Raw genomic sequence first — 14,496 nt, 5'->3', positions numbered from 1 at the left:
AGAAAACATTTTTGGCCAATAAGTCTTGGTTCTTGAAGACAAAGGATACAGTGTGACATGATCAGATAGTTGTTGGTCCACTATTCAGATGCGCAAAGACAGATGCCACCAGCCACAGGCAGAAACGTCTAGGATCTTTACCAATGCAGCTCACTCAGAAAACAGTATCAGGAATTCTTCCAGGGGCCTTTCAGGAGAAAAATAAAAATCAGGGTTCAGATAAGACCAGAGTTCCAGGTATCAAACTGGACCCACAAGAGGTTTTCCAGAAACAGGAGAGATAGGTTGAGGAGCTCTTATCCTGCCCCATATGTAGGTTCCCTGGAGCATACCACTATACACAATTGCCCATCTGAAAAATACCCATTCACACTTCCTGATCACTTATTGTTGCTTAACTATCTCACTGCCTATGTAACTACAATCCTTTTAATACTACATGCTTGAATTTTCATAAGAATTTCCAAAATAGCAACAAATCTCTTTTGCAGCACCTAATCAAATGCTCTCTGAACATCCACGCATGAAATCTGCACTTCTTTTATTGACACTTCTGTATCTTTAAAAACAAAATAAATTAGTTAAGCTCTAACTTAATACTGAAGACACTGATTTCAGGCTTTCACCATATACCCCAATAAAGCAAAGGCTGCAAAGCATAATTTGGCCAGTCAGCTGTGTTTTGTAGGAACACCACCTCTTGGTGGTACAAGGAGCATTCCGGAACCTAACCTAGCATTGCTATATCACTCCTAAGTGACGGATGCAGCTGTCTTTCAACAGGGAGGATAACGTATTGAGCTAGCCCACAGACATTAGTGAAGCCGTGGTTGCTGACTGTTGGGCTGTGGGGTTGGGGGCTGTGCTTGAATGGCTGCTGTGGTAGAGTCACTGGTGCATGTTACAACAGTATCTAAGTCTAAATTCAGCCCAGAGTCAATATCTGTCTCTCAATCACTAAGAGCTGATGGGTTGGTGCTGCTTTGTAACCTTTGTTCCTTCTTCTGGCCTTTGTCCCCACTCCTGAATTCTCAGTCTCCAGGCTCCATTGGACATGCAGAATTTCAGTCTAAGTAGGGCCACATACACTTCGCAGATGATGTGACATTATTGCATGTGGAACATAGTGATGCCGGCCACACATATATAGATTCATTCTGGAGTAAGGACATCAATTGCCACTAATTGATGTCACTGGGCTCACTTGTGCATGTGCATGCCAACACTTTGATGGCCATCTTTGTGTTTGTGCTAATCCATTTCCAGCCCATCAATCAGTTCTATAATGCTAGAGTTCAGTCTTGTATTACCTTAACTATACCATTTTCAAGACCTTACTGTCTCTCTTGCAATCTTTATGGTATAAGCAGAAGTCATTTTACTACCTCCTCTACAATATTCTGAATCCAAAATAGAAATAGCTGGAGAAACTCAATGGTCTGGCAGCATCTGTGGAGTTCTGAAGAAGGGTCCCTAGAGCTGAAACATTAACTCTACTCTCCCTCTGCAGACACTGCTTGACTTGTTATGAATGCACAATATTTTCTGTTTTAATTCCACATTTCCAGTATGTGCAGTTGTTTATTTTTTTACAATACTGGACGCTTGCCTACAATATTTTCATGTCTTCATTCTGATCATTTGCACATTCTGACTAATTCATTCCGTAATTTCACCATCTTCAAATGATCCCCTTAGCATGATAGACCATTAGATATAGGAGCAGAAGTGGGCCATTCAGCCTCTTGAGACTGTTCCTCCACTCAATGAGATCATGGCTGATCTGATAACTCTCAACTCCACTCTCCTGCCTTTGTCAGGCTACACTAATAGCCATTGGAGTTTAGAGGAGTAAGAGACAATGTGATTGAAACACAAAATCCTGAGGGAATCTTTAGTATGTGCCTGATCATTTCTCATCCAGGATAGCCGTTGCATCCGTGTATTTTAAACATATAACTTTTACAGAAAAAAATGATCGAATACTATTTAGAAATCTTGGTTTGCCAAATTCCAAGATGTTTCCCAATCCATTGGGATAACATTCTTTCAGTTGTGGTAGGCAAGATAGTCAGGCAGCAATATTTCTTGACAAGGCAACCGAGCTAGAAAATGAGAACCAGCTGGCAATTAAATAGGTCCAGCACTCTCCAGTATGAATTCTGACAGCCATGAATTTGGGAACAATTTGCAGTGACATTTTTTCAGTCATCAGCAATTGCAACTTCAGATCATACTCCCCTTCTTATCTAACTGAGTCATTGCTAATTAAGTTGTGGGCTGAGACACCAACCTTTGCTTTATTGAATGGAAGAAAATTTCTCCATGTTTGACATACACCACTGGATTACTGAAGATGAAAAGAAAGGTTGGATGCACAAATGCTTTTCACCTGAAGGCCTAGTGGTGGTGGTACAGTGATGATGTTATTAGGCTAGTAATCCTGAATCCCAGGCTAATGTCCTGGGAACATCAGTTTGAATCTCAGCATGGTAGAAAATGAAATTTGAATTCAATAAAAATCTAGAATTAAAATGTTAGCCTAGTGGTGAATATTGTTGTGAATATGAGAAAGCAGGACTGACATATAAAGACACATTGGATTGGTTAGGACTATATTCACTGGAGTTCAGAAGAATGGCAGGGATCTCATAGAAATCTGTAAAATTCTAACAGAACTAAACAGGGTAAACACAGGAAGGATATCCTGATGACTGGAAAGTACAAAACCAGGGTTGACAGTCTAAACGTATGGGGGAGGACATTTAGAACTGCAATGAGGAAAAATTTTTTCATCCTGAGAGTGGTGAGCCCATGGAATTCTCTGCTACACAAAGCAATTGAAGTCAAAACATTGAATGTCCTCTCAAGAAGAAGTTAGTTAAGGCTAATGCGATCAAAGAGCATGGGGAGAAAACAGGAACAGGTAGTGAGTTGGACAATCAGCCACGATCATATTGAATGGTGGAACAGACTCAAAGGGCCAAATGGTCTATTCCTGCTTCAATTATCTATGTTTAAATACCCACATGGCTTATTACTATGATTCACAAAAGGAAATCTTCCATTACCTAATCTGCCAAATCTTACCTAGTCTGGCCTACATGTAACTCCACATACGTGGCAATGTAGTCGACTTTAACTGCTCTCTGAAATGGCATAGCAGGTCACTCAGTTCAACAATAATTAGGAATGGGCAACAAATGCTGGCCCAGTCAACAATACCCACATCCTATGTATGAAAAAAATCTTTCCACTAATAAGCACATAGTTAACTCATTGAAAGATGGTTCTAGTGATGTGAGCCTGCAACATTTCAATAAAGCATATAGCCATATGATATGGTTTTCTCTGTAGAGGAACAATCATTAGAAGTTAAAGATAACATAAACTTTTTTTTAGAACTTAATAATGGTTTAAAAAATTAACATTTTAAAAAAATCTTTAAGGGATAGATACAAATTTTGACACAGGCGAGGTTTCCCCAGCTCCCCAAAATTCAGCTCACTGAATCTTCACTACATGATCCAACGTTGCATGAGCTAAAATTATGACTAAGTCAGAAATACAACATACAAAAATTGAAATACATTTTCTAAAGAGTTTTTTTCACTGTGAGAAAATTCAGTATACAATCTACTTGTGTTACCCATCACTCTTCAATTAAAACAATCATAGTAATACTACCTATTACTTTAAAACTAACATGGTCAACTAAAAGAAGATCAAATTTTTATTTAAAAACCAAAACAACTGCAGATGCTGTAAATCAGGAACAAAAACAAAGTTGCTGGAAAAGCTCAGCAAGTCTGGCAGCATCTGTGAAGGAGAAAACAGAGTTAACGTTTCAGGTCTGGTGACCCTTCCTCAGAACTGATGGTGGCTGGGAAAACGTCAGTTTATATGCAGAAAATAGGGAGGTGGGTGGGGTAGGGAGTAAACGATAGGATAGAGCCCGAAGAGAGAGAAAGGCAGTTGGACAGACAAAAGAGTTGCTAACGATCAGGCTGGGAGGGTGAATAGTTGTAAATGGGGACTGTTAGTGACTAACAATAGGCAGTGTGTAATGGCAGGCTATGTGATAACAAAGCCTGGTGTGTGGGCTGGGGGGCTGGGACATGGGAGAGTTTAGGCCCTAAAATTTATTGAACTCAATATTGAATAAAAACCAAAAGAACTGCGGATGCTGTAAATCAGGAACAAAAACAAAGTTGCTGGAAAAGCTCAGCAGGTCTGGCAGCATCGGTGGAAGAGAAAACAGAGTTAACGTTTCGGGTCCGGTGACCCTTCCTCAGAACTGATGGTGGCTGGGAAAACGTCAGTTTATATGCAGAAAATAGGGAGGTGGGTGGGATAGGGAGTAAACGATAGGATAGAGCCCGAAGAGAGAGAAAGACAGTTGGACAGACAAAAGAGTTGCTAATGATCAGGCTTAGAGGGTGAATAGTTGTAAATGGGGACTGTTAGCGACTAACAACAGGGGGTGTGTAGTGGCAGGCTATGTGGTAACAAGGCCTGGTGTTTGGGGTGGGGGCGCTGAGACATGGGAGAGTTTAGGCCCTAAAATTATTGAACTCAATATTGAGTCCGGAGGGCTGTAGGGTCCCCAAGCAGAAAACGAGGTGTTGTTCCTCCAGCTTGCATTGGGCTTCACTGGAACACTGTAGCAAGCCGGAGACAGAGATGTTGGCCAGGGAGCAAGGTGGTGCATTGAAGTGGCAGGCAATGGGTAGTTCAGGGTCTTTTTTGCAAGTAGAACGTAGATGTTCTGCAAAGCGGTCGCCAAGTCTGTGCTTCGTTTCCCCAATGTAGAGGAGACCACATTGTGAGCAGCAGATGCAGTAGACTAGATTCTGGGAAGTGCAGGTGAAGTGTTGCTTCACCTGGGAAGGTATGTTTGGGCCCTTGGATACTGGGGAGGGAGGAGGTAAATGGGCAGGTGTTGCATTTTCGCCGTTTACAGGGGAAGGTGCCGTAGGGCTGTGGGGAGGTGTTGGGGGTGAAGGAAGTGTGGACCAGGATGTCCCAGAGGGAACGATCCCTGCAGAAGGCAGACAAGGGAGGGGAGGGGAATATGTGTCTGGTGGTGGCATCTTGCTGGAGGTGGCGGAAATGGCATCTGATGATCTTCTGGATGTGGATGCTGGTGGGATGGTAGGTAAGGTTAAAGGGAACCTTATCACTGTTGCAGGAGGGAAGAGAAGGGGTGAGGGCAGATGTGTGGGAGATGGGTCGGACCTGGTTGAGGGCCCTGTCAACAATGGAGCTGGGGAATCCTCGGTTGAGGAAGAATGTGGATATTTCGGATGCTCCCTTGTCGAAGTTGGCCTCATCTGAACATATGCGACGGAGATGGAGGAACTGAGAGAATGGGATGGAGTCTTTACAGGAAGTGGGGTGTGAGGATGTATAGTCCAGGTAGCTGTGGGAGTCAGTGGGTTTGTAATGGATATTAGTGGCCGGTCTATCCCCAGAAATGGAAACAGAAATGTCGAGGAAGGGAAGGGAGGAGTCAGAGATAGACCAGGTGAAAGTGAGGGCAGGGTGGAAATTGGTGACGAAATTGATGAAGTTTTCCAATTCCAGACGAGAGAGGGAAGCAGCACCGATGATATCATCGATGTATTGGAGAAAGAATTGTGGGTGGGGGCCGGAATAGGACTGGAACAAGGAATGTTCCACGTACCCCACAAAGAGACAGGCATAACTAGGGCCCATGGGGGTACCCATGGCAACCCCTCTTACCTGAAGAAAATGAGAGGAGTTGAAAGAGAAGTTGTTGAGGGTGAGGACAAGCTCAGCCAAGTGGAGGAGGGTGGTGGTGGGTGGGAATGGTTCAGGTCTTTGCTCTAGGAAGAAGCGGAGAGCCCTAAGACCCTCCTGGTGGGGAATGGAGTGTAAAGGGATTGCACATCCATGGTAAAGTTTTTATTTAAACTAGTTATGGGAAGTAAAGCAATGATTTATAAAATTTGACCTTTTTGAATTTCAGTCTTAGGACATAGGTATCACTGGTAAGGGCAGCAGTTATTGTTGAATCTTGATTGCCCTCAAGATGGAGGTGGAGAGCTGCCTACTGAATACAATTGAATAGCTTCCGAGGCCATTTCAGAGGGTAGTTACTATTCAATCCCGTTACATGGGTTACATAGGTCAGATGATGTAAGGGCTACAGATTTAACTCTGAAACATTATTGAACCAGATAGATTTTCATGACAAAACAATAGATTCATGGCCATTATTACTACTAGTAGCTTTTTATTCAGAAGTACTGTACTTAATTAATTGAATTAAAATCCCTAGCTGCGGTGGAGAGATTTGAATGGATGTTTCCAGGACATGAATCCAGGTCTCTGGATTACTGGTCTAGCAGTATAACTACCATACTATTGCATAGCTGGATAATTTTGGAGATGATCTAAAAATGATGTATTGTGCTTACCAAAATTTTCGAAACATACTTTAGAAAGACAAGGCTTGTAAATGAAATACAAAAATTTGTGCAATCTTCCCCATCTTCACAATGAAAGAAACTCTATTAGCAAATAGTACAATTCCCAGCTAGCCAAGGGAAAACCATGGATGCTGCAATTTTAAGAGTTTCTTGCATACCTTGGTGGTCAATGTATGAAGAAAGGAATCCTTTTCTACTCATAAAGTCATATGAATAGGAAGTGATTGTATGGTGCAATGATTTCATTGATGAAATAGCCCTGTGAAAAGTACTGAGTCCTTTAATTAGTAAGTTTCCATATCCAATGATGACAAGGTGTATTGATACACCTCTTTTGGTGGGATAAGTCAATGCAGGAGGGTTGGCCCATATTCATTCTGGTGGAAATTCTTCCTGTTCCTTGGCTTTGACTGAAAAAGAAATCTCGAAGGACTGGCTGTCCTATTTAGAGTGCTTAAAAGCATATTAAAAACAATTCCCAGCATATGAGCACCATTGACAGGGTCAGTGTTTATTAAGAATCCCCAATTGCCCTTGAGATGTGATAGTGAGCCATCTTCTGGAATCACTGCACCCATGTTGTGTTGGTATAGCTACAGTGTTATAAGGGAGGGAGGTCCCGGATTTTGATCGAGTAACAGTGAAAGAGCAGCAATTTTATTTCAAGTCAGAATGGTGTGTGGTTTCCAGGAGAACTTGCAGAACATGGTGTTCCCATGCCCTGCTGCTCTTGTCCTTCTAGATGGTAGAAGTCATAGGATGACAAGGTTCTGTCAAAAGATCCTTGGTAACTTGATGAAACTCATCATGTAAATTTACACTATTTTCTCACCATGTGCTGTTGGTGGAGGGACTGAATGTTTAATGTGGTAGGTATGGTACTAATTAAAAGGGCTGCTTTGTTCTCCATGTGTCAAACATCTTGAGTATTGATGGAAGAACACTCAAACATTGCAATCAGGACTTGTGCCTTTAGGTGTTGGCCTAGTTTTGACAAGTCTGGAGATTTCCTTACTCTGGCCTGCTCTTGTTGTCATTGCATGTGTATGAATGGTTCAGTTAAGTTTCTGGTCAGCTGAAATTCCCTGGATGATGATATTATGGGATTTAGCAATGGGAATGTTGGGAGAGATTCTCTCGTTGGAGATTATCCTTGCCAGGAACTTGTGATGCAAACATTATTTGCATTTATCAGCCAAAACCTGTATGCTGTCCAGGTCTTGCTGCATACAAGTATTGACTGCGTCAATATCTGAGGAGTTGTGACTAGTACTGAATTGGGAAATCATCAGGATGTACCCACGGTTTTGACTGTATCTTGGAAAGAGGATTATTGATGAAGCAACTGAAGATGGTTGAGATTAAAACACTATCATTGGAAAGCTTCTGCAATGATATCCTGGAGTTGTCATGGATTGTGTGATGGTTGCCCCAACCAATACTATCATGGACAAATGCATTTGTAACAAATAGATTGTGGAGGTTGAGGCAAATTGCTTGTTCTCTCTTGTTGGTTCTCTAACAGCTTACTGCAAGCCAAATGTGACAGATAAATCCTTTAGGATCCAACTAGTCCAGTCAGTTATGGTGCTCTCAAGCCACTTTTGATGATGAATATTTAAGGTCCCTACTCAGAATACATTCTGTGACCTTGATACCCTGAGTGCTTCTTCCAAGTGGTGTTCATAAGAAGGAGAACCGATTCATCATCTGAGGGTGGGTTCTGGTTGGTAATGTGTGCTAGATTTCCTTGCTCATGTTTGATCTGATACTATGAGACATCATGAGGTCCAGACTCACTGTTAAGGGCTTCCTTTCGATGTCACTGATCCCCTCCTCCCAACTCTATCCACATGCACAGCACAAACATCAGATTGGCTCAAATTTTCCAACACTGGGGCAGGTCTCCGTATCCCCTCCATATGACGGAGGGGATGAATATGGGCAAAGAGAGGGGTGAACTGACAGGGGGTGGGGGTGAAAGCAGGTCTGTAGGAAGGGGTAAACACTCTCAGTGGTCAGGGTTGGAGTGAACACTGTTAGGGGTAGGGGGTGAAGACAATAAAGGTGTGAGGGGGGTGTAAACATTGTTGAAGCGTAAGTGGGGTTCTCAGCGAAGGGGTTCACAGCTCCATTTACTGTGTAAGTCAATGAGCTGAGAACAGATCTGAAGGCGTGTGTTTCAATTCATGGGCAGAACAGGGTGTGACTGTGGCAGAATTACACTCGGTACTTGGCCTTCTGATTGTGTTTGTTCCTGCAACCCTGCTGCAGCCAGCATTGGAAGGTGAAACACTCTAGTGTAAATTGGTAAATGGGCTGATTAAAATCACAGGAAGATCTGGGTCATCTATTTCTCTCTATAAGAATCACTCAATAAGGAGGGAAGGAGATGAGATGAACCAACCTATGCAAGAAATTGAACAATAAAGAAGAAGCAAAGAAATTGCAGTAAAAGGACATAGTTGCCTTAAACCAGTTTCCAACATGTTGAAGAAAGTTTTCCAATAGATGTCATGTCAAAACTATATGTGAATGAACAATAATGATAATCTTCACTTAATTTCTTCTCGTAGCTGCAACATTCTATTGAGATAATCATCAGTGTCACTGGCTATTAAAACACTTCAGTAACAATCTAAAGAGTCTACATGGAGCCCCAGAAATGTCAGAAAACATCCACCACACAGCTGTTGTGTGTCCTCTATAGCAACATTAGTGGGAAATCAGTAACATAGCTGAGAGGTATCTACAATTAACAGATGGAAATGGGAACAAAAACAGTGGATCCCTGTATTTTATGTAAACATGTGTTCTACATTGTGGGGGAGAAAGAAGTAAAAATGAAGGCTTATCCTAAATAGTTGAATTCTCACATGAATAAGGCATTGCATTTGAAGCAGCAAATTTACAGCAGTTTTGACCCTCAAGTCTTGTTAATTGAAGCCCAGATATTTTGCTTATAATTCTTTTACCATGTCTGTTGTTTCAGTTTGTGATTCTAGAGATTTGAGCAGCACTACCTTTGAACAATATTTCCTCATTGATGGATAATCCTAAAGCAAAGTCAGAGGTATAATATCAGAACAGCATGATGTGCAGCTTGTGCCACTTCAATTCCCAATCTCTCTGTTGTAGATATTTTCAAATCAACCTGCTCTGACATGTTATGGACCAAGCTTACTCCAAAATTTCCCAAAAAAATAGCTGTAATATATTGCTATGAGCTTTAATATACTAACATTGTGGGCAACATGGTGGGTCAGTGGTTAGCACTGCTGCCTCACAGCACCAGGGACCCGGGTTCAATTCCACCATCGGGTGACTGTCTGTATGAAGTTTGCACATTCTCCCTATGTCTGCGTGGGTTTCCTTTGGGTTCTCCAGTTTCCTCCCTCAGTCAAAGATGTGCAGGTTAGGTGAATTGGCTATGCTAAATTGCCCATAGTGCACAGGCCAGATGGATTAGCCATAGTAAACACAGAGTTACAGGAATAGGGTAAGGGGCCTGTGTCTGGATGGGGATGCTGTTTGGAGGGTCAGTGTGGATTCAGTGGGCCAAACAGCCTGCTTCCATGCTGTAGGGATTCTGAGGGTCCTCCATGGTCCAGCTGATCACTCACCCCATCAACATTAATGAATGAATTAAACCAATCCTCAAATATTTTATTAACAAGATATGAAGATAATAAATTGCTTCAAAAACCGTACATTGCTGATTGAAACAATGCTATCGATCATATAATGCAGTTGATTCTGCAGCTATGCTTCAAATCTCAACCTTGTTGAAACCTGGTTATCCAGAAGAAATCTTATATTCACGTGAAGAGGGGACCAACTTAATTTTGCTGCACCTTTGTAATCTTCAAAAGGAATTCTGAAATGCCAGCCAGCTACACTTGAGATTCTATGGGAAAGAACCTTCATCAGACACTGTCTCTCTGGACCCAAACAAAAATCACATGATCAATGTCCATTCTTTCATGTTTTAATTATTAACTATAACCTTTTTCCTTCTTTTCTTTTTGTTTCTTCCTTGTATACAGAATGAATGAATAAACAATACTTCTGTTTTAAACCCTAAATAGAGGTTGTTGGTCATTTTTTAAAAAATTGGACTTCACAAACAAACATAGCCTTTTAAAAGGGGGAAAGAAATAAGAAAAAAAATCTGCTTATGGAAAGAAAAGGAGAAAAATAAAACAGTTATCTTTAGGTCTTTCCCAATAACACTTCAATACTTAGACAGCCTATCTGATCAGTGTGTTTTGCAAGGATCAGCGTTGGGACCTTTGTTGTTGTAACATATATAAATGATTTGAATGAAAATGAACTGTTGAGTAAATTTGCAAACGACATGAAAATTGGTGGAGTTGTGGATAGTGAGGAAGGCCATCAAACGATACAGCAGGATATAAATCAGTTGGAAAGTTGGGCAGAGAAATGGCAGATTTAGTTTAATCGGGACAAGTCACAGGTCCCAAAATGTACCACGATCTCCCCTTCAGAATGCCCTGCAGCCATTCAGTGACATCCCTGACACTGGCACTGGGGAAACAATATACTCTTTTATGGCTGCAGAGATGCCTGTCTGTTCCCCTATCAGTTGAATTCTCTACCATTACAGCCCTGTTCATCTTCCTCCTCTCTTGTGCAGCAGACCCACCTGTGGTGCCATGATGTTGGCTGCTAATGCTTTCCCCTGCACAGTCATATCCCCAAACAATATCCAAAATGCTATATCTGTTGGAAAGGAAGATGGCCGCAGTGGTTTCTTGCACTACTCTGCCTCCCTCTACTCTTCCTGGTGGTCACCCATGCTCTGCCTGCATGTTCAATTTTCACCTGTGTTGTGACCACTTCATTGAATGTGCTATGCATGACATACTCGACCCTGCAGATGCTCTGCAGCGAATTCAACCATAGCTCCAGCTCCGAAGTGTGGTTTGCCAGTAGCTGCATCTAGACACATTTCCTGCACAGTATTCACCAGGGATAACTGAAGCCTCCATGATTTGCCACATTGTACACGAGGTATAAATGTTTTTACACATTTAAAAAGAATTAAGAATGTGAAAAGCCGAGATGTTACATTAGTTTAATTCATCACTTTTGAACACCAACTTTTCTAGATTCATCTGTGCTTTTATTTCATGTTAACATTTTGCAGCAAGAAAAATGGTCTTAAATCCAGGAAATGTGCAACCACTACTTGCATGGAGAAATGTTTCCTAATTTCACTCAAGGGAGTTAAAGGTCATGAGGAGAATGGGGCTGGCCAAAAAGCAAAATTTAGGCCACAATCAGTTTAACCATGATCTAACTGAATGGCAGAGAAGACTTGATGGGTTGAATGACCTTCACCTGTTCCTATTTCCTATAGTCTTATGGACTCCTGAAAATGTTTATCTTATGTCCCTAATCCTAGCCTTACTTACCAGGGAAATAAGGAGTAAAATTTAGTAAGCATTTGCAGGCTTTTAATAATGAGACAAGAAGTGAACATGGTTGGATAAGGGTGAAGATCCAGGAGCTGATAACAGGTTTTACAATGGGCTATTATGTGAAAGGAGTTACGCTGAGTCAATCAGGTCTGCTGAGAGCTAAGATTGCAGGAAATCAGCAACTGATGTCTCTATCAAATAACGACAAAACATTCAGGATTTATCACGTGCACAGATAATTCCAAATAAGGCACACACTTGGCACAGAGATCTGTGTATAAAGCAGCCTGGAAAACCTTTGATTTCAGCAGGACTCTGGACATTAACAACTGGGAAGAGTTACCCTACATAAGGAGACATGGTGAAGACATTGCAGAGTTGCAGACTGCCCAGCTGCCAACTCTCCCAGGTATAACGTTTGGGGTTGGTTACAGAACCAAGGGTATTGAAAGACAATGACTGAAATCTCTCTAGTAGTTAAATGCGTGTATGATTCATTTAAGTACTTAATAAATTAATTGAGTTTTATAGAGCTCTAAGTGTCTCTGCTATATCTTCGTCTATGTATACACTGTTGTCTCACAGAGACGAGCAACAGAATTTGGCATCCCTGAGTGGGCATCATTATGAAATAGCTTTAAGTTACTCCAACACTAGACCCAATAACCTCGAGTTTTCCAAAACCCTGCCTGAGCTCAATTAAAGAGGGCAACTGCCCCATATGGCAGCCAGGAGTAAGTGGGTGTAGGAAGGAGATAGAAATTTGGTGGAGAAAGACACAAAAAGAACAGGAGACACATTAGCACTAACAGAGAAAGATGGGTGCAGGGGACTCTGACTGGAGAGGATTTCTCCAACAGTACATAGCTGGGGAATGGTCCAATCCTGTGAGTACATTGATAAGATCGGTATGGGAATAGGAATGCATGGGGATACTCTCTGGGGTATGGCAAAGGATAGTATGCGAATAAGGGATTTTAAGAAAGTGGCAGCAGTAGGCTGTATGTTGGAAGACGAGGTGGAAAGCCAACAGTGAGAGATGAAGCTGCAAACAGCGGGACCAAACTTGAGAAAAGATAAGACACTGATGGAAAAGGTTGGGAATTTACAAAGACAGACAGATGTAGACCTCATGCAGATGAACCAGTATCAAATGCAGTGTGAGAAATTGATGACGGAAAAGAAAAGAGGAAACTATAATGGGCCAAGAGCAGAATAAGAGTCAAAGAAACAGTGTAGTGATTTGACCACAGCTATGAATGTAGTGCACAAGTCAGTGCAGGAGTGTAAGGTGTCCTTAGCGACCATACAAAGTGAAGTTGCAGAGTCAAATATCAGCACAAAGAGGGATAATATGTGCATTTGCGACCCCACCCTTAGAGGGGGAATGGGGGGAAAATGGTGAACGTTGACTGGGGAGGGCTAGCTGACAGACGAAGCGGCCAGATATGGAGAGGAGGACTCAGGGGAATGGGGTCCTCCTCTGGAGGGAGGGGCAGGAGAAAAGCCCACCGCCTCTATGATCCCCCCCCCAATCACGAGGAGGCAACACGCACCTCCCAACATTACATATACCACCCCTTATGATGTTCAACAGCTAAGAGATATAGCCAAGTGTATAGGGGATTGTCAGCCTGGGGATGACCACCAGGAGCTGTTCCAAACTACCCACAAGCAGCAAACTATACACAGGTTAGATAATGAGGAGGAGAAAAAACTAATACTGATGCTTTTCCATCCCACTATACGTTCAGCTTTGCCCGAGCCACAAAATGGGGGAGGGAGAGTATTAGATGAGTTAAAGGAGGCTGTCCTGATGGCCATGGGAGCTAAAAGAGGTGACTAGGCATGGACGAGGAGCCCCCAACTATGGTCACAGGGAGTGGTAGGACCCCAGAGGCTTATGGAAATGCTTTAATTGTGGTGAAGAAGGGCACCATGCCAGAGATTGTCTAAAGGATCGTGACCAATTAAATGCTGGCCCAAACCTTGCCACTAGAGGGACCCCAGCCTGCGTCACAGAACAATGTGCGACCAGTTGAGGCAACAGTCACAATGTGAATTTCAGGATTAAGGTTTTTGTTCAGTATTATAACCAGGAGCCAAACTGAAATGTACAAGAAGATACAACACACGTATTTGGTACTAATGGTGGACATTCGTTTACACATGATAAAACTTAGTTTAAGTGATATGACAATACTTGTTTTTTTACTTCCTATACAATAGTCATCTGTTTCGATAAAGGCAATGATATGCATTTCATACATTGATATTTCTTCTACAAAAGTATATGATATCCTATTACAATTAGCTTCACATTAGCAACAGCTATCTCCTTGTCCATTGCATAAACACAAACTCATTTCCCTCCATTCTAGAGATAGTAGGAACTGCAGATGCTGGAGAATCTGAGATAACAAGGTGTAGAGCTGGATGAACACATCAGGCCAAGCAGCATCAGAGGAGCAGGAAAGCTGACGTTTCGGGCCTAGACCCTTCTTCAGAAATGAATGTGGTTGTGAGTTTGGAAAGTGCTACCTAAGAAGTCTTCTTCATTTCTGAAGAAGGGTCTAGGCCTGAAACATCAGCCTTCC

This window comes from Rhincodon typus, chromosome 11, assembly GCF_021869965.1.
Source record: "Rhincodon typus isolate 14 chromosome 11, sRhiTyp1.1, whole genome shotgun sequence".
NCBI lineage: Eukaryota > Metazoa > Chordata > Chondrichthyes > Orectolobiformes > Rhincodontidae > Rhincodon > Rhincodon typus.
The sequence above is the reverse complement of the archived record's forward strand: the minus strand, read 5'-3'. Positions refer to the sequence as shown.